The following is a 27,393-nucleotide window of genomic DNA, read 5'->3' as shown; positions in this document are numbered from 1 at the left end:
TTGAGATAGCACCTTAAAAGTTGGGCAATTGCTTGAACTTCTATATGAATTGGTAACATCATTGAACATCTCTAGTCTTAAGTATCAGGAAATGCCAGATGGGATGACTTGCTTCAGTTCTGGCCTTTGGGCACACTGATCTGAAGAGCCAGTTGAATTTTTCTCTGCAGCTTAAAGAGGATATGAAGTTTCAGCTGTGGAGCACACCTTCACTAGAAGGGTAATTTCTTCTATCCCTAGCATAAAATGTATTTCAAGTGTCAGATGGTGCCTTTAAGGCACCAGTCAGTACATGCATCAAGGCTGTTAGAGGTGATGCCTGTTAAAGGAATTACATTAGTTTGATTCTGAGACAGCTCCACTGATTGCAAGGTGGCTTCTATACTGGTGCATGCTGTTTTAACTCACATAGCAACCTTATGTCCTTTTTTTTTTTTTTTTTTTTTTTGGAACAGCATCCTTATTTCCCTTCAGATAATGACACTTTTTCATTTCAGTCCATGCAGTGGAGAGGAGTTGAGTCATTACCCCAAAGGTGGACATGAACTATATACATGGCCAAATGGGGATCCATCTCCACTGACCACAACAATAAATTCAGAGACAAGTATTGGAATCAAGTTAGTCCAATCAGACTTCTTCCCCAGAAAATTTAAATATTGAATAGAATGGCCAAGACCAAAACAATTGTCACATAGTCATTAGTTCTTGCATTAAATATTCCAGACTATCCTAGTTTCTGTCCTTCCCAAGGCCTTTGTTGGGTTTTGTTACTTGCAACTGAATAACTGAAACTGATATATACCATAATTTTAGAAAATGAACAAATATGCACTATAACATCAAGAAATTGTAACACCTGTATGGCCCACAGGACTCTCATTGAGTCTAAGTCCCATTGAGTTCTGTGCTTCTCCCATTTAGGCCAGGAACACCCATTATCAGCCTGGCCATTCCCATGGTCCTCATAGTTGACCATATAAGCCAGTCACTGTATCCACTTTGTATCCATCCACACCACCCTCTGTACTTCAGGTATCAGCCCAGATCATGCTTTCCCTGAGCATTGGTTTATTAGTTCAGTCGTGATTATGATTCACAATTACTTGAAATGATTTGCCTGATCCTGGCTCAGTCCCTGTTTCCTTTGTCCAAATTCTTCCCAATTGCCAAAGTAAATATTAAAGTAAAATTCCATATTATTTTTTTATCCATGACTGCTCTTATTATAATAGAAATATTTAGTATTTGTTAGAGAAATTTGATCACAGAAAACAAGTGTTTTTTTTTCCTTCCTAATGGAACTATAGCAACAATCTCCTTAGTACTACCTAGCCTTGTATGTCACTGAGAAGTACATTAGTTATCTATTGCTAGATAACAAATTACCCTAAAACTCAGTGAGTTGAACAACAACACATCTTCTCAGTTTCTGCAGGTGTGGAATACAGATGCAGCTTAGTTGGGTCGTCTGTTTCAGAGTCTTTTGAGGAAGGCAATCAATGTGTTTTTCAGCACCTGGATGGCTCAGTCAGTTAAGCATCCAACAATTGATTTAAGCTCAGGTCCTGATCTCATGATTCATGAGATAGAGCCCCACATTGAACTCCACGCTGACAGCATGGAGCCTGTCTGGGATTCTCTCTTTGCTTCTCTGCCTCTTGCTCTCTTTCTCCATCTCTCACTCTCTCTCTCTCTCTCTCTCTCTCTCTCTCTCTCTCTCTCTCTGAAAGATAAATAAATAAATTTAAATAAAACCCCACAAAACATGCCATCAGTGTCTGTGGCCTCACCTCAAGGCTAAAGTGGGCAAGGATCTACTTCCAAACTCACTTATGTGGTTGTCAGCATGATTCAATTCCTCAAGGCATATTGGACTGAGGGACAAGTTTCTCACTGGCTGTTGGCTGGAAGCTATCTTCAGTTCTGTGACTTGTAGGCCTCTTCCTATGGCACCTGGCTTCATCAGACTAGGCAAGCAAGAGAGGGAGAGAAAGAAAGAGTATGAACAGAATAGAAGTCGCAATTCTTTATAAGCTAAGCTTGGAAGTGACGTCCCATCACATTTGGATATTGTTTGCAAGTCCTATTGCCTGGCTCACCCTCAAGATGAGGGGATTCCACAAGCTCATGACCAGGAGTCAGGTCAGAATCTGATTTCCACAGTGGGCTTGACCACTTTTTTTGTTCATTTATTGTTATCATACAGGAGCTTAATCACCAAACATTGACCATAGTAAGGCAGGAAATAACATAGCGTTCACTTTACAATGTCATCACATTTCTGCATTTTATACGGTAGCAGTTCTATGCTTCTGAAAAGAAACTTCACATACATTTCTTATTGAAATCATCTCGTTGTCACTTTTAGTTACGCAGCAGTATGTTCCTTTAAAGCTTGTGGTGTTACATAGCCCAGTGACCAGGATACAATGTGATTTAGACATGCTAGAGGTGATCGTCCTATTTTCTTATGGTGCCATACTGTACAGGGTCATCACTGACAATCAGCTGTTCAGTCACTGTTCTCTCTGAGGGAATATTTGAATGCAGTTAACTTAATTCTTTGGGAATGCCAGTGACTTGTGGGCTCACATTTTTGCTAAGCAATTGGACATCTTCTGACAGAAGAATGTCCATGTATTTTTCATGCACCAAGTAACCAGTCTTTCCTTTTCTATTCTTTTTTTAAGGATATTATCTTAATATGACAATTCTCAGTTACTCTTTTTTTTTAATTTTTGTTTCAATGTGTTTATTTATTTTTATTTTTGAGAGAGAGAGAGAGAGAGAGCACAAGCAGGGGAGGGTCAGAGAGAGAGAGGGAGACACAGAATCTGAAGCAGGCTCCAGGCTCTGAGCTGTCAGCACAGAGCCTGATGCGGGGCTCGAACTTGTGAACTGCAAGATCATGACCTGAGCCCAAGCTGGATGCTTAACCGATGGAGCCACCCAGGCGACCCATTCAGTTACTCTTAAATTTATTTCTTTTATATCTGATCACAGAAAGTGGATTGTATATGTGAGTGTGTGTCTATGTTTCCTGAATCATTGCCTTGGGATGCATAAATCTAAGAATTTTGTATTTCGGTAGTTATTTCTAATTAGTCCCATGACTGTGATCACAAGTGATCTAGTATATAAATAAGTAATTTACATGTACTATTCCTTTTTGATGATAGAAATAGAAAACTTAAAATTTGAATCAGCGTTCACCTGTGTCACATATAGAGTATAGGCATGAAAATAACTGTGATTTGGAAAACAGAATGGGCATTCTGATTAACTGAACTTTCTAGTTAGAGGAAACAATGTATCAGAAGGTATCCAGAGGCTGTCTAAAATGTTTACTACTATATATGGAATTTTCACACTATAGTGATATACATTATGATGCCCAAATATTGTGGGAGAACTGCTGACATGGGTAAGCAATGTTTTTATTCATTTGTAGTTGCATTTATTCACTTATTCAATAAACAGTTGTGTAATCTGCACTCTGTGCCAGACGCCCCACTCGGTGCTGGTAAGCTTAAATAACACAGTCCTCACACTTTTGATATTCACAGTTTATTTAGATAAATTTAAATGTATTTATATTTATTTAGATGCAAACAAATATTTATGCTATTTTACACAAAATAGTGATAATAGAAGAATGTAAATGATAAGAAAATTGTTTGGAGCCCAAGTTCCCAAACTTTTGTATTTCATTAATCAGAAAACTTAAGTAGAAATTCTATGCGCTCAGATAGACTTATTTTGCTAGCTATATGCTTAGGGGAAAAAAAAACTATCACAATCAAATCATAAAATATAGGCAATTTTTAACACTAAAAATGTAGGAAAAGCATGATCTTAGGGTAAAATGTATTTTTTCCAAAAAGAATCAACAACATTAGTTATGTATTTCTGTTAGCAACTATATTAGTTACCTATTTCTGCTTAACAAATTACCCCGAGCCCTTGAAGCTTACATAACAGATATGTATTCTCTCATAGTTTCTAAAGATCAGGAACTTTGGTACAACTTAGCTGGAAACCTCTGGTTCTGGGTCTTTATAGGATTACAGTGGATATGTCTGTTGGAGTTGCAGTCATTTAAAGGCTAAACTGGGGGTAGATCTCATTCCAAACCACTCATGTAGCTATTGGCAAGTCTCCTAATGGGCTGTTGGCTGGAGACTTTCCTCCATTACTTCCATTGGTGTCTCCACCTATTGAGAACACAGCATGGCAGCCCATTGCCTATAGACTGGACAAAAAGAAAGGTGTGTAACTGGAAGCCAGAGTCTCTCATTGCTTATTCTTGAAAGTGGCAGCCCAGTACTTTTTTCTGGCTCCCACTTATCAGAAGTGACATACTAAGTGTTTCAGCCCTCAGGCAAGGGGGTGAATACCAGGAAGTGGGGAATCTGTGGGCCACCTTACAGGCTGTCTATCACAGAAAACTCATATCAACATTTTTCATGTTGCATTGCACCTTGTGTTGATTAATCTCTGGAATGAATAAAAGGAAACAAAAGGAAAGGAAGCTTTCTCAGAAGTAATACTGAGTAGTATATTCCCATTTAAAAAATGAATTATTAGAATGGCTGTTAAGTCGATGTGAGCAAAAGCTCCCAGGTAAATATAACAAGGTGGACTACCTGGGATCAAGGATAAAGGGGTATATGCAGAGTCAGAGCAAATAGCCCTTCAGAAGTGCTGGAGAGCCTTATATACGATGCTAAGGAGTGGGGCTTATTTTGCAAGAAGTGTTTAAGAAGACACTGGGAGGAGTGTTTAATGTCTTCTTGTCACCTTTATTAGTGTAATATTTGTAAAATTAACAGGAAATTGATTTGGAAAATATATTAGTATAGGTGTTTAGAAGCTCTACATGTATTTGTTGCTCAATGGTTGGATTCCTATAAAGAGTGAATCACTTAAAAAATAATTTTCTAATTACAAAATAAGAAAAAAATCAGAGCCCTTTTTTGATTTTTTTTTAACAAGCCAAGCACGTTTTTTTTAAAAAGATATTTTATCCTAGTCTATTCATAAAAAATGTTTAAGGGGACTGTTAAGTTTAGTCTTCTATCATTAGCACAATTAATTTCCATTCTGACCATTATGGGAATTATTGATATAAGTCTTGATTGTAATCAGTAAAATTCATTCTAAGCAAGGCATTGTCACATATAGTTTTGCTGGTGATTTCATTAAGGAGTAACAGTTATCAGTCAAATGCCACTCTTTAAAATGCTTGAGAAACTCCATTTGGTTCCAGTGGTAATCCTTTTTTGGCTTCTTCAGTGACTCCATAAAATGTATGTGTGTACAACCTGACATGAATGTGGGTACTTGCACATGAAAGAAATGCACCTGCCCACACATATACATTGAGCGAAATCCATAGAGAATAACTTGAGAATATCTCAGTACAGTATCACTGGGAAGGTGGATCCTGGCCCGCAAATCACTGTATTGCATTTTTCTATAAATATGGTCCTATCACCTTCAAACAGATGTCCTGGGGGTACTTCTGCATATGCTTCCAGTATGTGATATAAAAACATTTTGCAAGCAGTTTAAATATTAATCCAAGCTTATAAATGTTTCTACCTAAATTTTTAATGTTCCCATCATATAACTAGTTTACTTTGTTTCACATTTCGAGGGCACAAAAATAAAATAACATTTCTTTGTGAAATCCAGATCATAAAGGTATACGACCTTTCTCACAATTAACAAAATATCATTCTCTCTGCTCTGGGATTCTTCCAGCCTAAAACAATGAAGAACTCCTGGGATTATACTCAATCCAAGTGGGCAGAATTCCCGGCTGCAATTTGCCTCATAATCTGAAAACTAGAAAATCCAGTGTATCAGCTGAGCAGAGATCAGAATGAGTAAGTTGAGGTGAAAGCTAGAAGTCTAGACTAAAGAAAGAACATGTGCAAAGTACCCCTGCCAGGAGGGGCTATAACAGGCATAAGCAGCTGACTGAGACTAGAAGCAGTGTGACTAGTGTGAAAAGAACAAGGGGGAGAACGTGCAATTGGAAATGCAACGGGGAGTCACCTCAGAGTCTACTTAAAATTATGGGAGATTTTGTGATCACTTAGGGAGACTATACGGACAAAAAAGAAGTATGTACTCTGAGTTGCCCTAAGACATGCCAGTGCCTAAAGTCTCAATAGAGGTTAGTCTTGCAAATGATAAGAAAGATCCAGACAGATTACCAGGAAATGTAATGTCCAAGGGACTAGAGAATCCAAGGGAATATAGTGTTTCCAGAAGAAGGAATTGATTAACGGTGCTGAATGCTGTTGAGGCAGCAAGAGACTTTAATAGAAACCTGGAAATTTTCAGTGACTCCAGTGAAGTATGTTTTGGTGCAGAATAAAGAAAGGCAGAAGCTAAAATGGAATGAATTAAGGAAAAAGTGAAGAGTGAGTAAATGGAAGCAAGAAATATAGACGATTGTCCCTAGAAGTTGTCATACCAAGTGGGGGAAATAGATTGAGTTGTAGCTAGTAATGCTTGACTGATTGAGTAAAGTTAGTTTAAGGTGAATGGCTTGACTGTTTAAAAAAAAGAAAACAATATAAAAAACAATAATTCTACTCCTAGTTATATACCTAAAAGAATTAAAAATTGGTACTCACACAAATTTATGTACATGCATGTTCATCGAAGCACTATTCACAATAGCCAACAGATAGAAATACCCCAAATGTTCATGAATACGTGAATGAATAAAAACATGGCGATATACAGATATGATGGGCGATTTTTCAGCCATAAAACTGATGAAGAACTTGTCATGCTACAACATGAATGAACTTCTAAAACATAAGTGAGTAAGTAAAAGAAACCAGACACAAAAGATTACATGTTGTATGACTCATTCTATATGAAATATTCAGAATAGGTAAATCCATAGAGACAAAATGCAAATCGGCGATTGCCATGGACTGTGGGAAGGTGGAATGAGGAACAGCTGATTAATGAGTAAGAGGTTTCCTTTCGAGATGATGAAAATGTTTTAGAACTTACTAGATTTTGGAACTAGATAGTTTATGGTTGAACAGCATTGTGAATGTAGTAAATGCTACTGAATTGTTCACTTTAAAATGGTTAATTTTATATTATATGACACTCATGTCAATTAGAAAACAATAAAAATAAGAGTGCCTGGGTGGCTCAGTCGGTTAAGCATCTGACTTGGGCTCAGGTCACGATCTCACCATTTGTGAGTTCGAGCCCCCCATCGGTCTCGGTGCTGACAGCATAGAGTCTGTAGACTGCTTTGGATTCTGTGTCTTCCTCTCTCTGTTCCTTCCCATGCTCGTATTCTGTGTGTATGTGTCTCTCTCTCCTTCAAAAATAAATCAACATTAAAAAATTTTTTAAATAAAAATAATCAATGATAAAGATCTAATAGCAGGAAAATTAAGTATGTAAGAAAGAAAAAAGATATCAAAATAAAAAACAATTTTTGAAATTATCTGTATTTTTTGAAATCCCATTTTAGGCTAGCATTATGTGGAATTAAAAAATTTCAAAGTAGTTAAACATAAGGGACATAAATATCTGAATATGCAATTTGCATATTTCCCAGAGAGCATATATATACTTAATGACAGTTCCATCTCTCATTCTCATTTCACATACTTGAGTCTTTCCAAGAGCCAGAGTTAGTAACTTTTGTCCAGATTTGAATCCTGGCTTTGCCACAAGGTATTTCAATTTGGGCAAGCAATTTAACATCACTTTGCCTCAGTTTCCCCATCTGTAAATATTTATGATAAAATACCTACTTCAGAGAGTTACTTTGAAGAATAAATTAAATAATATGTGTAAGTGTTTAAGACAATACCTGGCATATTAAATGCCCAGTAAAATTATATGCCCAGAATAATAATTCTGGATTGATGTCTAAGCTTATTTGGGACTAAGACCCTTAAATTAGTCCTAATTTTCAAATATTATTTTCTTATTTATTTAGAGAATAGGGATTCTACTTAACAATATACAAATTTGTCAGTTATAAATTTGTATTTATACAAATTTGTTACAAATGTTACACAAATTTGTTACAAATGTAACAAAAATGTTACAAATTTGTGGATGTTGATAATCATCCACAGATGAAAGCAGTGTTATTTACCCACCATACTTAAAAGCTGTGTTAACATCACTTTTCCTGAAGATGCTTTCTGTAGTAATCATGTTATGCTTTCTGTGTCCATTACCCCTTGAGAATCAGGTAGGGCAAGGTATTTGTCTTTTGTGTAAGAGTTATGGAAAACTTGTTGTCTAAGTAGAGATCTACCTCAGTCTTATTGGTACTATCGGAAACCAGCTAAGCTAACTAAACATAGAGTCTAAAGTTATTATGAAATACTCTATGTTAATAATAATCTACTGATTAATTCTCTGTGGATCACTAAATGCTTAAATAATACAAATAATCAATGTATCATTTTAATGATTAAAAATTACAGTTTTCAAATGTTTGGAATTTTCTGTCAATATTGACAAAAAATATTGAAATCTTTTTTTCTAGTAAACTTCAGGTGTGTCAGGATGCATCTTGCTTTCTTCATTGTTTTAATGGACAAAAATCTATTACTAACTTGGCTTCCAATGGATAAGAAAGTCCATCAGAATGAGTAGATTAATCTAAAAAGGAGGGGACAATTGAGATATAGAGAGAATCTATTAGGTAAATTTATAATTATTCTTTTAGTGTTCATTGACCTTTGATCAGTCATTGCTGGAAGTTGTCATGAGAAAGAGAGTTAAATTGTAGTTGAATATGTATTTGCATCAACTTCTCATCAAGCCAGGATAAAGTATCCTAATATTATAAATTTTTAGCAGAGTTTCATGATATGAACACATTTTATCCTTAAGAAAACTAGAGGGTCATGGATAAGAACATCAACTGTGGTGAGGGACTACTTGGGTTTATCCTGGATTCAGATTTCCAATCATAAAATCTCTTCATGGATTGTTTGAGGGCTAAATGAATTAAAGCATTTAATTATATATAACAGTGCCTGGTACCTGGCAAGTATTCAATTATTGTTAGCTACCCATTTTGTATTATTTGCTTTTTTTGAAACATGTTGTTCAACCAGAAAGTGATGCATGGTTCAACAGAAACTGTAGACGAATATATATATTTTTTTACTTTGAAAAGTAATATGAGACACATGACCACGTAAAAATCTTTCTTAACATGGAACTATAAAGGAAACCAGATGGTTCTGATGGACTTCTGTATTATAACTCAATTTAAAAGGAAACCAAAACAAACCACAGAGTTTATATATATTCTCATTCCCTTTTTGAGAACTGTTTTAAATAGCATAAAATGTAAAGTCTGTAATCTTTTTTTCTATACTTTGGATCAACTGCCTTGATCATTTATCAGGGAATATAATAATTCTGGATTGATGTCTAAGCTTATTTGGGACTAAAACCCTTAAATTAGTCCTAATTTTCAAATATTATTTTCTTATTTATTTAGAGAATAGGGATTCTACTTAACAATATACAAATTTGTCAGTTACAAGTCAATATGTGATTTAGCAATCTTATTGTTAGGAATTCACCAATATACACAAAAATTTCATATTTAAACACGCATGCATAGGATGTTCAATGCATCATTTTTAATAACAAATACTGAAAACAACTGAAGTGTTGACCAGTAGAGATTAATTAGATCAATTCTGGTACCTCTATACAGTAAAAAACTGCTGATCTATTAAAATAAGTGTGATAGACATTAATGTATTAACACAGAAATCATCACAAGTTATATCATTCTAAAAAATGCAAGATGCAATAATGTCCACACAGTGATCCAGTAAGTCATACACAAGTATGTGTATGTGCACATATAAAGGAAACATTTAGCAAAATAGCTCTAAGGACAGGTGTTTGGGATAAGAGGGGTTTTCACATTATGTTCAGTACCTCTTGATCTAGTAATTTATAATGTCATTGGTATTTGGTGGATGTCATAATGGGCCACCTTAATTTTCTTATATACTTCTGTATATTTGAAAATAGCAACACATTCTAATTTAAGGTAACATATTGAACATCCCGATAAAAGAATCCATTTCCCTGAGTTCATCTGTATTGTTGTGTAGTCTTTTCTTTTTTTAATCTATTGTAATTATGTACTTATTAATTTATATTCTCGTTTAAGCTATGAGTTTTTGCAGAGCTATGAGAATAAGCATAGCACCTGGTGTGAATAGGAGATATTTAACAAATATTGCTTATGTGATCCAAAATACATAACAAGAGCATAGATTTCAAACTAAAATAGACATGGAATTAAATTTTTGATCTTTACAATATCTAGTTGATAATTATGGGTATGATGCATAACTGCTGAATTATAAGGAAAGCAAAACTAACATAATTTATCATATGGAACTTTAGTAATGATTATATGGTACACCCTTTGTTTTTTTTTTAATTTTTTAAATGTTTATTTTTAAGAGGGAGAGAGAGATAGAATACAAGCAAGGGAAGAGCAGAGAAAGACAGGGAGACACAGAATCTGAAACAGGCTCCAGGCTCTGAGCTGTCAGCACAGAGCCCGACATGGGGCTTGAACCCAGGAATTGTGAGATCATGACCTGAACCGAAGCTGGACACTTAACCGAGTCACACAGGTGCCCCACACGCCATTTGTTTTTTAATGAAGAATCTGGATGTTTTCTCCAGTGCCGTGTTTTCTTTTTTCATGTTTATTTATTTTGAGAAAGAGAGAACGTGTGCACATGAACGAGGGATGGACAGATGGAGAGAGACAATGAGAATCCCAAGCAGATTCGGCATTGTCTGCACAGAGCCTGACATGGGGCTCAGTCTCATAAACCACAAGATCATGACCTGAGCAGAAATAGAAAGTCTAACGCTTAACTGACTGAGCCACCCAGGCTCTCCATCATGCATCATTTTTAAAAAGAATGTCCCTGTGATCGTCTTATAGTAAGTTGTCAATAAAATTAAAATGTATTTCTTATTTCCCTTTTTTCTACTAATCATTTAGTAGTCCTCTATAAGCCATTACATTGTCCTTGCAAACATTTTAGCACATTTATGTTTTTATATCTAAGTAATTTCCTGTTGGAATGAAATAGAAGTTTAAAAATCCAAAGATAAGTTGACAGAGGATGTGGATGTTTTCCTCCCATCCACAGGCAATAGGGAATTGGCCATGGGAATTAATTTTTAAAAGATATTTTTATCAGACATTTTCTTCACTAATCATAAATATATACATATATATATATATATATATATATATATATATATATATATATATATATACTTTAGCAGAAAAAAATATGATATATCAACTTTGCTTCCAAAGGAGATCCAAGCAATGGTAGGTAATATGAGTAATTTGAGAGATCAGTACAAAAACCTTTACATATGACAATATATAATTCAGTTATAGAGATGCAAGTCGTTTCTGTTAGTCTGAAAGAACTATTGTCATTTTTACTCTGCCATTAATTACTTTGGATTCCCCAAGTTTAAGGGTTAAGGAAACTGCCCTTCCAGAGACTTTGTTGTTATTGTGCATGGGAGTGGGGGTCAGCTTGTCTTCGTTTCGTGTTAAGTCATTCATTTGTGTTTAGGTTGGGCTCAGAATTTAAGCTTTAGCTACTAGCTAAGAGGTTTTTTTTTTTTTTTTTTTCAATGTAGAATTAAATCATGAATTTAGATTAATAGCCTCTTTGTAATATTGCCATTGCCCAGTGGACTAATTACAAAACCACAAGCAGTAGGAAAGATAAGAAAATGCAGTTACTCATATATTTGGAATGTTGACATTTGACATACAGCTCCAAAGTGGATGTTTACACAGTAGCTGTCTTTAATATCCTTTTCCAATAGGTTATATATTATTTCTGACTTGAATGTCTCATCCTATATACAGCACACTAAACAAACAGCTGTTAACCTATGCATAATTAAACATATTTCACAAGGCATTTTAGATATTCTAAACATATCCATTCATTCATTTGCAGAGAATTGTGCCACTATTTGTTATTGGATTTGAGGAGGTCATCCGATCATAATGAAGTTCAATGAAATCTGAGGACTGGTTAGATAAGTCTTAACCAAAACCACTTGCTATCTATTGAAATATGTGGGGAAGCACAGATTGTATCATCATGAAATTGTCACACATGGTGCAACTCCATTTGCTAACAGTCACAGAGCGTGATACTTGGCATTTGAAACTCCAGCACAGTATTAAACTCATTATCATGTGAATTGATAATATCTAGTAGTAGAGGATTTTTAAAAAATGTCTCATTGTTGGTTGTGATTTTTATTAAAGTCATCCAATGTTGATTTTTCAGTGTCAAGCAAACTATTGTTTCCTTCCTTTTTTAGATGTCTGTTGTATGGAATCACAAATAATAATTTTGGTCATTACTATTTCTGAGATCAGATCTTGTAATACTTATATTTCTCAAGTTGTCTTCATGCAAGGTCATGGTTGGTAGCTGGAAAGGGCCAAAATGAAGCCAGCTGCACAGAGAAACTTTTCACACAGGTATGGTCTCATAGGCCTAAAAGACTGGGAATTGGCTTCAAAATCAGACCCAAGTTAAAATCCCTACTCTGCTGCTTCTGAGTGGTTTGGAGAATATTAATTCACTATTCCCTCATTCTATCAGTCAGTGAATAACAATTATATGGTGGTAACGTTGAGGTCAACACCATTCTGGGCACTGGGGAGATAGCAATGGACTAGGCAAGGTGTGAAAAAGCAAACGAGGACACATAACAAATATTAACTACAGTGAATTTCCAAATGGAAAACCTAAACGTGCACGGTTAGATGAAGCATGTCTAAATGCAGGTGATGTCCAAGCGGAAGCCAAAAAATGAATTGGCACATTTGGAAATGGATTTCAGGGAACAAAGAGCAGAGCACCATGAACAGGCACAGTAAGTGTGGGTTCCCACAGACTGACTTGTTCATTTGAGGAATTGAAATGAAGCCTGGTTGGCCTACATCATGTTGGTGGTATTGTGTGTGTGGGGGGGGGGGGCGGGGGCAGTGGGTTGCCTGGAGAGGTCAACTGTGGCTAGATCCTGAAGGGGCTTGAGAGGAATGTCAGGATTTTAGACATTTTTCCTAAGAACATTGGTTAACCTTTCTAAATGCCAATTCATTCAGCTTAAATGAAGATAATGTTATCTAACTTATAAGGTCTTTATAAAGATTATATGAGATATATGTATATAATTTGCTTAGAAACAAGACCTGGCACATTACAAATAATTCATAATAATAGCTATGATTCATTTGTTAAGGGTTATTTCTAGATTTATTATTAAATAAGTCAATTTGTGGGTAGGCAAAGGAGGGCCTAGTGAACAGTAGCACAAGTAGATAATTTCTAGGAGATATCAACTTCGGAAAGAAAGTAAAAAGCAAGCAGGTATCATGGCTCCAAATTAGTGGGGCCTACAGCAATGGTTCTCAACTTGGGATGATTTTGCTTTCCATAGGACATCCGGCAATGTCTGGAGACATTATTGCTTGCCACAACTGGGGGTAGTGGGTAGAGACCAGGAATGCTGCTAACATCAATAGAGTTGAATTTGGAAACCCCTCACATACAGCATGCTGGCTAGTTGGAATAGGGGCAGTTTCTGGCACTAGGTGCCAACTGTGAGTTCCTGTCTTTAAAGCTCTTTGTTACATGGTTGTCTGTATCTTTTGCCTTTGCTTCCTTCCTTTATACTGGAATACAAAGTAAACATCATATGGTGAACTGCATATAGAGTTTGCTTATTTTCAAAGCTGCTGGAACATATATACCTTCTCTAGTTAATCAGCTTAAGCAAACCTCTGCAGTGGGTGGTAATTGTAGCTGACAATAGCAATCGTGGATTTCTAAAGTACTGTGGAGAAACATGAAGATTATATGGGAGTGTCAAATCTGTGACTGAGGCGGGATAGTGTCAAACATCTGCAAAGAATATTGCCAGAACATCCAAATTAAGCAAAACCAGTTTTTTAAAAGAACATAAAGTTAGCTTAATATGTAGAATCTCTAAAACATTAATGTAAGAAACTATTATGTAGACTAAAATGAGGGCTTATATAGTCAATAAATGTTATTGATTGTGCTATGAGCTTCTATATACAATCTCCTCAATTTCCTTAGAGACTTCTGTATTTATTTTTATTGCAATAGTACCTTAATTAGTTGCCAAGTAATACTAGTGGCTGGGAGTGCTCATGTTATTTATAATTTGTAATTTCAAGATTGAATAAGAACAAATGCTTCTGTAGTGTTTTATGTGTAAAATTTGGCAGGTTTATAATTTAAAAAAATTACAAGTGATTCGTGTTAATTTACTTAAGCATTCCAAATTCATTTTAAATATAAACATTTGAAATTAGTAAATACATCCTAATAATGTATGCAAAAATCAGATATGTGTATATTAATTTTTTACGAGTATATTTTAATTTTGAATGAAGCACTTCCTTAAATGATGATTTCTAGAATCTATTAAATTCAAACTTTATTTTTCACAATGCATAGGTAACAAGAGTCCCAGATGAAAAAGGTATTCGTATTTAGCAAATTTCATAGCTCAAATGAAAGTTAGGAAATATAAGTATAAATTTTAAAAGTTTAAAAACAATTACAGTTGAACCTTGAGCAAAATGGGGCTAAAGAGACCACCTCCCATGCAATCAAAAATACCTATATAAATTTGACTCCACCAAAACTTAATTACTATGGCCTACTGTTGACCAGAAGTCTTACTGATAACATAAACAGTCGATTACCACATATTTTATTTGTTGTATGTATTATGTACTATATTCTTTCAATAAAGTAAGCTAGAGCAAAAGACAATATTAAGTAAATCACAAGGAAGAGAAAATACATTGACACATTTACACTACTGTACTATATTTATTGTAAAGAATCCACATGAGTGGAGTCACACAGTTCAAACCTCTGTTGTTCAAGGATTAACTATAGTACATTTTTAACCTCACAATTCAGATGTAATAAAAACAACAAAATATAAGGGTGGGATATCTATGTAAAGGCCACAATATTGCTGGGGTAATATTGCAAAATACCAATCTAATAATGTCATTCCTCTACTGAACATCCTTTCATGGTTCCTCGTTACTCTTAGTTAAAACAAACAAATGAACAAACAAACAAACAAACAAATACGACTTCCTAAAATAGCCTCGTGCCCAGTACTGTCTTTTTCTACTTCTCCAGTCCCCCTCACACCAGGTGGCTACTGCCACAGTACCTTTGCACATGCTATTGCCTTTTCCTGAAAGTCCCATTCTATTTGTGCTATGCTTATACTTAATCACTCAGACAGAGTCAAATCTCTAGATAATAAGTACTTAAGGAACCTCAACCTCTCTTCTTATATTCCTATGACAGTGGTCAGTTTTCTATCTGTTTATGTGCTGATTTCATAGAGGGAGTAGAAAAGAATTGCAGCCATTTTTCTAATCAATTTATCACAGATTTGGAGGGTTTACCAGTCTTATTCCCCAGTCATTCCTTGTGATGATACATTTGTGGAAAAGATGAGGCCACAAAAGAACAGAACAATAATTATAAATATGACTCATGTTTGTACAGGGTTTTATATTTTACTAAGCCTATTCTAAGTCTTATCCTCATTTGATCCTTGCAATAATCCCATGAGGAATGTACGAAAGTTATTTATTTAACAAATATATTTTAAGCATCTATTATGATGCTGAGTGCTGGGGATACAAATGTAAAAATAAGCAGCAATTTCACACCCCACCCTCAGGGAGATCCTCTTCTGAAAGGTGTGGGGAGGAAACACAAAAATAACAAACTATAATGGAGGGTAATTAGGGCTATCTACAGTGTAAGAAAAGATTGATGTGTGAATGAGAACAGGACATGGTTAATTCTTCCTGAGGAAAGTAAATAAGTGGGAAAAGCATTGCAAGCCCAGAAACAACATGAATAAATAACACATGATAGATGTTTTGTGTTGCCCACATTTCAGAGACGCAGAGAGATAGTAGCAGAAGACCCAACTCAGTGTCCTCTACACTTCTCTGTGTTGACGCCATTTTCAGGCAGGCTCTCCTCTATTAGTAACAAACAGTTCCAATCTCGATCTCACATGTTGTTCTCTCAACATTTCCAATAAAAATCTCAGAATTGTGTCTCATGGATTTTATTTGGGTAAATCAAACACTTTACTCACAGGTTGGCAATGTTTTGATTGTCCATACCTGATTAAAAAGTCCACTTCAAAAGTCATATCTATGTTAAGTGTATCCAAACCACAGGCCTTAAACCAGTGGTTCTCAGATTTTTGCACACATTAGACTCCTTTGGAGGGCCTGTTAGTACGCAGATGCTGGCTCGTACTCTGCAAAGTGTGTCTCATTCAGCAGGTCAAGGTTGCAGTTATAACAAGTTTTTTGGAGAACCACTGCCTTTGAGAATTTGAAAGATAGTTTTTCATGAAAAATCTGAGTGATGTGACCTAAAGATAGGGACTGGATTCCAAGCTAGCTAAAACCATAGAACTAATTCTGACTGTACAAATTTAGGAAGTCCATGATAACTGCTCTCATTTTAGTCCTTTTCCCTTCTCTGTGACCCCTTCTATTTCATCTGCTTAGTAACCTCACGATTCTTTTCTGAGTTCACAAAGTTGCTTACCTTCAAGCAGATCTTTACTGTTATAAATCAAAACATGTTCTTTTTTCTTTCCTTTTCTCAGAAGATCCTGACCTGAAGATCTGATGACTGAATAACTATTAAAGTCACAGAACAGATCTACAGTTCTTGGGTTAAGGACCTTCTTTTGTCTTTTATACGACCTTAGACATGTTGTTTAACATCTGTGTGCCTCAATTTCTTCCTATGTAAAATGTCAGTAATAATAGTATCTAATAATAATAACACTGTCATAGGTTATTGGGAGAATTCAGTGAGCTAATATATGTAAAGTGCTTAGAACAGCTCCTGATACATACTTAAGGACTGTATAAGCCTTAGCTCTTATTAAAATCGTCCATTGTCAGTGGCATTAAATAATTAGACTGGATAGATTTTAGAAGAGAAAAGGTCCTGAAACACTGACAGAATTTAATCCCATCCTTTAACAGTCAATATGCATACCTACAGAGGATTAAATGATCTGGCCAAGGGTAAAGAGATGGTTAGTGGGATCGGAACTCATGCTTTCTTGTGCTGTTGCTACTACACCATATAATTCTGACTTTTTTCTAATGAAGCAGGACTTGTCATGGAAAGACCAGGGATTTCAGAATCATAGGAAAGTAGGTTGGAATTCCATTTTTCCCATGTTCAACCAAACAATTATGAGCAAATAAGGTATTCTTTTGAGCCCTTATTTTCTTTTTTTTAATAATAAAAACAGAAATCGTGTGTATGTGAGAGAGAGAGAGAGAGAAAGAGAGAGAGAGAGAGAGAGAGAGAGAGAGAGAGAGAGAGAGAGTGAGAGAGTGAGAGAAAGAGAGAAAGAAGGGGGCAGGCCTATATACAGATTTGTGTATAAAGTCCTTAGCACAGTGCTTGGGGAAATGTCAGTTTGTTGGTGAATGTTTAATTCCTTTCTTCTTTTCTGTTTCTTACATAAGCCTATTGCATCAAAGCAGGAACCTTTGTTTGTTATGTCAAGAGGATGACTAATGGGAGAAATTGTAGGTTGTATGTAGATTATATGAATGTGGCAGGGAAAATATTCTCCTGCAAGAGGGCTTTCAACACCCCACCAAGCGCTTTTGGCAACGATTATTCCCATTAGTTACGTACAGAACTATAATTAATAACCGTCATTTATGGAATGTGCCTGGCATTGTGCTAATCTTTGACATGCAATAATCTTTGTATTTCTCATCATGACACTAGAAAGTTGGAACTACTGTGAGGCCAGTTTTACTAGGGACAGTATTGTTACTGAAGTCTTTGACACCCTCATGCAGCTTGGCTTATATGTCTAAATTATTAGGACCTTTGTGCCATGTAAGAATTGAAAAAAAAAGGCAGAAGGTAATGGTAGATCTTGACTGAAGTGACTGACATGCTATTTTGAAAATGAATTCAGAAGTAGTTTTTAGTGTAGCTTCATGTATGTCCATACTTCTTTATGGGAATGATATGGAAAAGGCTGAATATAATCATTCTGAAGATTGCGATGTGGGGATACCTCTCCTCATATGGCTCATTCTTTTTTATATACTGACATGTATCTGGCAGGGAAAATTGGCCTGTGCTATCCTTGGAACATGCTCTGTTATTTTCTTGCCTCTGGCTTTGCTGAAAGATTTTCTCCTCTTTCTAAATGCCTTTATCCATCTTCTCCATTTGCCTAAATCTGACAAATTCTTCACAATAGCTCAGTTGTCTTCCTTCATCAAGTCCTGCCCATATTATACTCTATTAATTACTGATTTCAGAGCTCTAATTTTCTAAATGTTTTTAAAAGTAGTTAATATAAAATTAAAATTTTTTGAAGTATAAATTTGAGAAATAAAATAGAGACAAACAAAACAAAAACAATCAATTTCAGTTTCACCAATAAGAGGGAAGTTGTGCTTATAATCTGCATGCATGAATACGGGCACATGTAAAGTTACATATATATGTTTGAGAATTGTATAACTATTATTCTGTATTTTTCTCATCTATTGAACCTTGTGCTATAAAATAAAATGCTAAAATATCTTCCATCTACACATGTTAACATACTATATTCCATCTACACACTCACATAAGTTTTATTAGTTATAAGTCCTTTATAAGGCATTCCAAATGATTATGTAGTAGGGCATGATTAGTTTTCTGTCTACTTACTGATATAAGATCTTGAACAAATTACTTATTCTGTTATTTTTTTGTGAAACAATATTTAACCTATAGGATTGTTTTGAGGTTTAGATAAAATGATGCAAATAAGATATGCAGTAGTATCTGGCACATAGTAAGTTTTCAAAAATATTTGTCATTGGTATTATTTGCATTATCTTTATTTATTTATTCATTCGACATGTCAGCTATGTGTCCAGAAATATGGTAGATCTAACTTAACTTCTAGGAGATTAAAATCTGTTTAAGGTATTTTCACTAGATAACAATATTTCCACAATTGACAGAGGGATATGATGGATAAGCATGTGGCAAATTAGAACAGCCAAGACTTTAGTATTAAAAATGAGGTAGTGATATAAAAAATTGCAGAGAACAAGATTTCCTATATCTCAATGGAGATTTCATAATGAGCTATCCAAACTTGTAACCTGCAACCTCAGGAATTTCCTTTTATCTTCCAGATTCTATAGTAAAAAAGCAAAAACTAAAATAGCTCTGTCACGTCCAGCCACTGTCAATTAATGCCTGGAACTGAATTAACTGCGAGAAAACCAATTCAAGTAACACGAGACTCACCAGCTGTCAGGCAGGGTTAGTCTCCTTGGAGGGACCACATACATATCTTGTTGCCAAGGAAAACAGCCTATAACATCATCTTTTTTTTTCAGGGCATGGGTAAATTCCTGCCTCGTCCATACAAAACCTTCAGACCTCCAAGAGGCCAGAGGGTACAGATTAAAATTCATGCCTAGCAGAAATAGCTTCTACCCTCCTCACTCTGCTCTTGTACACCGTATTCAAAAGAGGATCCCAAGGACTAAGCTATTGTCTCAGCTCTGCATTTGAACTCCATTCATGTACAAGCATAGAGCAGCTAGTGTTTTACAAAGGGCAGGGTGGTTCCATTTAAAGTACTTGGCATTATCAGAAATCCTTGTTTATACCCTTTTTATGGGAGCCACAAAATGTTTCTGTTACATTCTTTTTTACCTTAAGCCTTTGTTGTCAGGTTGGGAACACTGTTGAATTCTGTTAAACAATGGGAAATGGGTTTTTACAAACAACTCTGCGTGTGTGTGTGCGTGCGCGCGTGCATGTGTCCCAAAGACCTGAAAAGCAAAGGAGACTATTAAAAGAAAATCTGAAAGCAAATCTGTGGGTTACTGGGCCCATCTGGGTCTTTACTGACTGTGTTCCACTGGTTTATTTGACTGGAAACACCTGTTGTTTTCTCTGCAGAGCTGTTGGGAAAAGAAGGTGTACAGCCGGAGCTTACTGATTAGAACATGTGTCTGGTGCATGAACCTTGGTAAGTCGTAGTAAAGCAAGAGTGTAAATACTGGAGTATGCATTCTTTGTCAATTCCATGCTACTTTTGGAAAATTGTTGGCATTTGTTTTTTTGCATTTGGCACTATAGACTATTTTAATAATGTTTACATTCTTGTTCTGCTCCCTATCTCAACAAGCTGTTAAGAGAAGCCACATTTAAACAAGCATCCCTGAATCTTTTGCTGCTACTTGAAGAGGGTAGCAGGCTGTTCCCTAGAATAGTCTGTAAAAGATCTTCTCCAAATAAACTACTTTAATGCTAAGCAAAATGCCACATATGTAAAATAGGTAATGCCGGATTATGTAAAATGCTTTTTTTTAAAGATGAGGGAAAAGGACTTAACATCAAATAAATCTGTCAGCATGGGGAGTTCCAGAAATAGTTTTTAAAGGTAGTTTGAACTGCTTAATATTGCAATTACTATTTACTTCTTCAAATTAGCCTCCATTATCTTATGAAAGGATCTTAAGAATAATTTATTTGACCCTCCAGGGGCTTGTGGCCATATTATAAAAAGATGTTTAAAGAGTGTTCTAAGAGCCTTCTAAAACCTAATTTAATCTTTGTATCAAACATTTTTACTTACTGCTTATCCCCTTCCAAACACCAAACAATCCAAATTTCTCAAGGAATCCTTTTTCTGTATTAGTATTAATGCATTGGTACGCAGTAGGGAAATTAGCCTTGAGTTATATGTATCAAGAGAAACAACAAAGCAAATGTACTTTGTTCTTAGCAAGCTAACTTAATCTCTCAGATATATAAAGATGAATCAGAAAACAATATGAACCAGCTCATCTCCTTAACTGCAAACATAGAATGAATGTTGAAGTAAAAATGTATTTTAGACAGTACCCACTTTAGACCCTTCCTTCCTTTTATATTTGAGAAAGAAACAGGTTCAGAATGCTAAAACAATTGACCCAAGGCCCACAAGAAGGTATTTGGCAGCAGCTAAATAATCCAATGGAGCTTTGTACCATATAATTTTGCCTTTAAAGATCAAAGGCTAATACTTATCATTTAAACCTCTATAACAATTTCTAGAATATATCATTATGAATTTATTTTGGGGGGAAGCTATACATTTAGACGTGTGTGGTATCTATTTATAAGACAATTTTCTTGCAATATGCTTTTATATTTATGGTATTTACACATCTGTCTTCCATAATATTGTTATTTCTTAGAGTCTGTTTAGAACTTTGACCATTCAATCAACATTCTATTTAGTAAGATATTGAATCCAAAGGTGCAATGAAACAATTCCAACTAAGATGTGCTTTAGGATCTAACGTCAGGCAGAAGCAGTTAAAATACTTGGCAACTGACTGAACTGCTGTGCTTGCCATGCATGAAATTCCTAGAGATAAGACAAAGTGTGCTTTGGCAAGATATTTTTTTTTTTTAATCACTTCCTCAAAAAAAAAAAAAAAAAGGTTAAAAAAAAAAAAATTGTCGACTGCTGTCCATGGTGCTAATTGAGAACTTCACTGGGGAATGGCACCTTGCATAGAGTCAGCTTGTGAAAAGCCTTTAACAGATACTGCTTTTAATCACTATAATTATGGCAGTGCCAGGCATTTTAAGATACTAGATTCAACACCCAGAGAGTTCTCCTCTAAGTCAAATGAATTAAGGGTATCTGCAATCATTTAAATAGACACATTTGAATTTCAGGTAATTTTTAGGGAGAAATAATGGCAAATGGACAGTGTTGAGTTATTCTTTAAAAAGACAGACTTAGCCTGTAAGCTCACGTGGTTTATTTTAGCAATTTCAGAGGCTGTGTACTCAACTTCTTGTGTGAATTGTGCTTTTATACCATCCCATTTGACAATTAAAATGGAAAATTGTGGAAAAAGCCATTGTTTGTTTTTTCTATAGTGCCATCAATGTGCACTGCACTGAACAATAGTCAGGGCATGGCAAACAAAGACTCTGCCCTGTGGAGCTTACAATCGAGCAGCATGACACAATGCAGAACAATACAATTCAGAACAAGCATGTGGTGATTAACAACCTTTCTAAGTGGCATTCTTTGTAGAATAGGAGGGATTTTTTCTTGTTTTTTTTTTTTTTTTAATAAATCAGTGGGTGGGGTAGAGGACGCACATTAATTGAGAAGCAGTTTCATCTATAGGGACTTTGACAGAAGACACAAATCAACTTTGGGTGAATAGACCAAGGAGGAAAGGAGATTAGGAGGATGGTATGATCAGTAATTAAAGATTTCAGGGCAGGATATCTCTGCAGCGAATGGAGAACTGGGGAGCTCCTGGAAATAATGAGTATAGCCATATTATAAAGAAGAAAATAGGAACGAAGGTTTTTAATAAAGAAATAGTATCTAGTATCTCAGGAAATAAGATAGGTTTGAAAGTATCCATGGAGAACAGATAGGGATGGGTATGTGTGGTATGTGCTTCAAAATTTGAAAATTTAATTGGACCATACAGAAATTCTGGCAGGCATTTGATAAATGAACTCTAAATTGGTTATTAAAGAAGATATAGTGACATTTAGTTAAAATTATATGCGGAAAGGTCATGAATCCAGAGCAGTGGCTGTGTGGACTCAAACATATTTTGGAATGTAAATCCATTGTTCTGTTCTGTGTATTATATATGCATGTATACAACAAGGTAGAGCAATTACTGGAAGCAAGAAGGTGTGTATTTTCACTCTAATAATAATGGTCAATATTAATTGAGTGCCTACTATAGCAAGGTACTATTCTCAACATTGCTTACATTCTCTCCTTGATTCCTCACAGCAGCTCTGTGAGGTAAGTGTTATAATTGCTACAAATTCCATTCCACAGATGAACAAATTGAGGCAGAGACTAAGTAGCTTCTGAAAACAGATAGTCTGGCTTCAAAGTCAGTGCTGTAAGCACTATGCATAAATGCCTTTCAAAATCCAGATTTCCATGCTCAAAAAAAAACACCCCCGTCAGGGAATCCTCCTGTATTTTTATGAAGGTTAGAGAACACTTATTTCTTTTGTATTTCTGTGATCCCATATATCATTTTCTGTGTACAGCTTGCATTCTGCTGAAATTCACTATATGAATCAGTAGATTAGGATGAATAAAATGACATTGTGTCAAGTATAATAGATTTAATATCTAAAATTCTAGATTAAATATTAAGAGATTAGAAACAATATTATGAATCCACTCAGCCCCCATGAAAGAACAGAGTAAAACTGGTAAATAGACCATGTAATAAAGTTTGAGCTTCTAGAAAATATTTGCAAATATCTTAGCTTCATTACAGAAGGCCCCAAAGTAGCTATGGCAGCCTAAATTCACCAGTTTCATATCCAAATAAATTGTAGCTAAATGAAGACCTTAAGTAGCTTTCCTATTGTCTATCCCAAATGTAGCAATATCACAGGTGTTTCTTACTATGCAAAGATCCCTTATCTTTCTATTTTTTGTGTCTTTGTCACACCCAAGCTATCTCTTTATCCAAGGAGCCTTCAAAAAATTCTTGATTGTGAATTATTTTAGGTGATATTTATTTTAAATTTTTTAAATGTTTTTATTTATTTTTGGGACAGAGTGAGACAGAGCATGAGCAGGGGAGGGACAGAGAGAGGGGGAGACACAGAATCTGAAGCGGGCTCCAGGCTCTGAGCTGTCAGCACAGAGCCCAATGCGGGCTCAAACTCACAGAGTGTGAGATCATGACCTGAGCTGAAGTTGGACACTCAACCGACTGAGACACCCAGGCGCCCTGGTGATATTTTATTTTAAAATACAATACTAGAGCACCTTTTGTTTCAGATTGGAGGAGATGAAAACCACCTGGCATGGGAAACTTCTGCTATGCGATTATTATGAAAATCCTAAAGGAAATGAGACTACTAGTTTAAGAACAGGAGAGCAAAATGCCAAGGACATTTAAGTAGCTTCTTTTCTTACTAAATGTAAGCTTGCATGATATCTTTGTTCCTTGAGCTTGAATAACAATTTTTCTTCTTGTCTTCTCAACTCCTAACAAGTGGTTCACCAAATAAACAAATAGGAATGGAGAACACAACACATTTTTTTAATGCTCTATTTGCACATGATTTTCTAAAATCCTAAAATGATTTTAAGCAGATATACATTTAACTTTTAACTGTAATAATGTAGGCTAGAATTAATATAAGGAAAGAAAAAAGGCTAAACAGAATGTAAGGGTCCAAAGTATGTTTTGCTTCAACTGATAGAGATTCAAATGTCAAAGGCCTAGGGTGATCGAAACTTATTCGCAAGCACTACTATCAATTTTTAGATCTTTCTTGGTCTCATTCTTCTTGTTTCTCCATCCTGTTTATTACTTCTGTCTCATAATTAAAAAGTTCATCAGATCTTTCCTAAATTTAACTGTAACAATAAAACTACCATGTCTCATTACATGTAACTGTAGAGTCTTTCTCCTTTCAAAACTAAAATTCTCAGGAAAAGGGTCTGAATTTCCTATTTGCAATACATTCCTTTAGTCCCTGGTATAGAGGTCTGCCCTATCACTCAACTGAAATATCTCTTGCAAATACAATTAGTGATTCCTTTTTTTGCCTTTTATTTTTCCTAAATTGAGATATAATTTATTTGAGTGAAAAAGCAGAGACATCTAAATATTTTTTAAAAATATGTACAATATATAAATCACAGATCTATATAGATATAGTAAACGTGCATAATTCCAGAACATTCGCTATTCCACCTTACAGATGCAATGAAATAAATCAGAATGGTTATTCTCTCTGGGGGGATAAACAATGAATTTTAATTTCTTTCACTATAGATTACTTTTTCCTGTTATAGAACTTAAAATAAATGGGATCATACAGTGTGTACTCTTTTGTATCTGGTTTCTTTCATTTAAAAATATTTTGGAATTAAAGTGGCAGCAGAAGTTCATTCTGTTTTACTATTAGGTTCTTTTTATCAAATGAGCATACCTCAAAATCCATTCCCTTGTTTTTGTATATTTGGATTGTTTCCAGTTTGGGCCCATTATGAGTAAAGTTGTTTTGAGCATTCTTGCACATTTATTTGTGAACATGTTTTCATTTCTCTTGGTTAAATGCCTAGAAGCAGGATTGCCAATTCATAGGGTAAATCTATGTTTAATTTTATGAGAAACCTCCAATTTTCCAAGTACATGTACATTTTACATTCCTACCAACAATGAATAAAAGCCTACTTACTCCATATACTTACCAACATTAGGCATTTTCAGTCTTTGTAATTTTGACTCTTCTAGCATGTAGGTATAATATCTCCATGTGATTTTAATTGGCATTTTCCTAATGACTAAGGATGTTGAGCCCTTTTTTCTTGATTTTATTGTTCAATTGTGAGATGTTTATTCAAGTAGTTTCCCATTTTTATTGAGTTGACTTATTATTATTATTATTATTATTATTATTATTATTATTATTATTTGCTTGTAGGAAACCCCTACCTCATACCACATAGATAAATTAAACCACAATGGAGTGTAAAGTGAAACATCCAAGTTCCCCAAACTGCAAACTTTTGGAAGAAAACTTAGGGAAGGAGCTTCACAACATAGGCAGAGATTTCTTAGAAGGGACAGAGAAAGAACTATCCATATAATAAAATATTGCTATATTAGATTTCATAAAAATTAAAACCTTATGCTCATCAATAGTCACCATTAAGAAAATGAATAGGCAAACCACAGACTGAGAGAAAATATTCACAATGCATATATCTGACATGTTCTTGTAGGAAGAATATATAAATAACTAATGATCTTTTAATTATTAAATATATGGGCTTTTCATTTCTTTTATGGCTTAGTTTTTCACATCATTTGGTCTGGTTTGACCACCCACTTCTTGAAAATTTATTCATCTTAGTTGTTGTTTTCCTTATTTGTTCATTTTGTTCTCACTACTTCATCTATTTTGGTCATTTTAACTGCTTCTTTTGGAATTTTCTTCTGATGTGTTATCCAAGATCTTTTTTATTATTATAATTTTACTTTTTGGGGAAAAGAAGCCAGTCTAATTTTTTTCCCTCAGTGGTCCAAATTCTTGCTACTCACAGTGTGATCTGTCAACCTGCTGCACCAGCATCTGTGAGCTCTTTAGACTTGCAGAACCTCTACAACTGACCCACTACATCAAATCTGCATTTTAACAAGATCCCCAGGTGATTCCTATATACACATATTAAAGCTTGAGAAGTAGTATTGTAACTTATATCTATGGTTTCAACTGTCTCCTCTGCTGATAGTTCTTACATATTTAGTACATGCCATTATAATGTGGTCCAGATTTATATCTCAGCGTGTTGAGTATCTCCAGATGGCTGATATTTAAGTAGGTATGTAAAACACAATATGTTCAAAAATAAACTCATTATCTTTCCCTTCTTTTATTTCTATATTTCAGTTAATGGAGAGGTGATCAAATAATTTTTATCTTATAATACTAATTACTATAATATTTGTTTAAATAATGACATCTTACATAAAACTAAAATGGTGTTGCACTACTCGGTTCTTAATTCCATGTGGCTTGGAGGGTACAGACTGAGTCATTATGGAAAGAAAAGAATAAATGGCAGAAAAATTAATAATTATAGTAAAAATAATAAAAATAAATGGGGATAACATATATTAATTTCCTAGAAGAATGATGATTATTTATGATCTTTCATCTTAAATAATTTTTGACGTCAACACTTAAACACCTTTTCCTTTATGCAGCTAATACATCAATTCATTTACAGGGAGGAATATAAAATGCAATGGATTTTGCAAATGCCTGTTGTATAATTTCAGAATATCAACAGTATTTTTATCCTATCAAAACATATCCATCAACAAAAACTAAAAATAAAAGTTATGTTTTTATTCAGTTACTCCCAGGCACCCAGAAAACAAGCTGTTAGATGAGAGGAGTAAATGCAAAAGGTTTGATTTATATTATGTAAAGACTATAAATTAATATTGAATTGCTAGTATTGAATTGCACATATCCCATAGGTACTGAGTCTGATGACAGTTAAATTTTTAGTGAAAATACTTCATTTTATCTCAAATGTCAGAACATCTTGATAATCATGTCACACAAAGGAATTTTCCTCCCCATT

The 27,393-nt window shown here is 34.8% G+C and overlaps 1 protein-coding gene across 1 annotated transcript in view; it reads left to right on the top strand.

Moving 5' to 3' along the window:
- The window catches only part of TENM2 (teneurin transmembrane protein 2), a 2,391,334-nt gene that overhangs the window by 397,872 nt on the left and 1,966,069 nt on the right, over positions 1-27,393 (top strand). The window contains exon 4 of the mRNA XM_045040340.1: positions 20,178-20,247. The gene's annotated coding sequence lies outside the window, so the exon portion shown is untranslated. The remainder of the gene's footprint in view (positions 1-20,177; positions 20,248-27,393) is intronic.

This window comes from Felis catus, chromosome A1, assembly GCF_018350175.1.
Source record: "Felis catus isolate Fca126 chromosome A1, F.catus_Fca126_mat1.0, whole genome shotgun sequence".
In the NCBI taxonomy this organism is placed as follows: domain Eukaryota; kingdom Metazoa; phylum Chordata; class Mammalia; order Carnivora; family Felidae; genus Felis; species Felis catus.
This window is presented reverse-complemented; position numbering and strand designations above follow the sequence as displayed.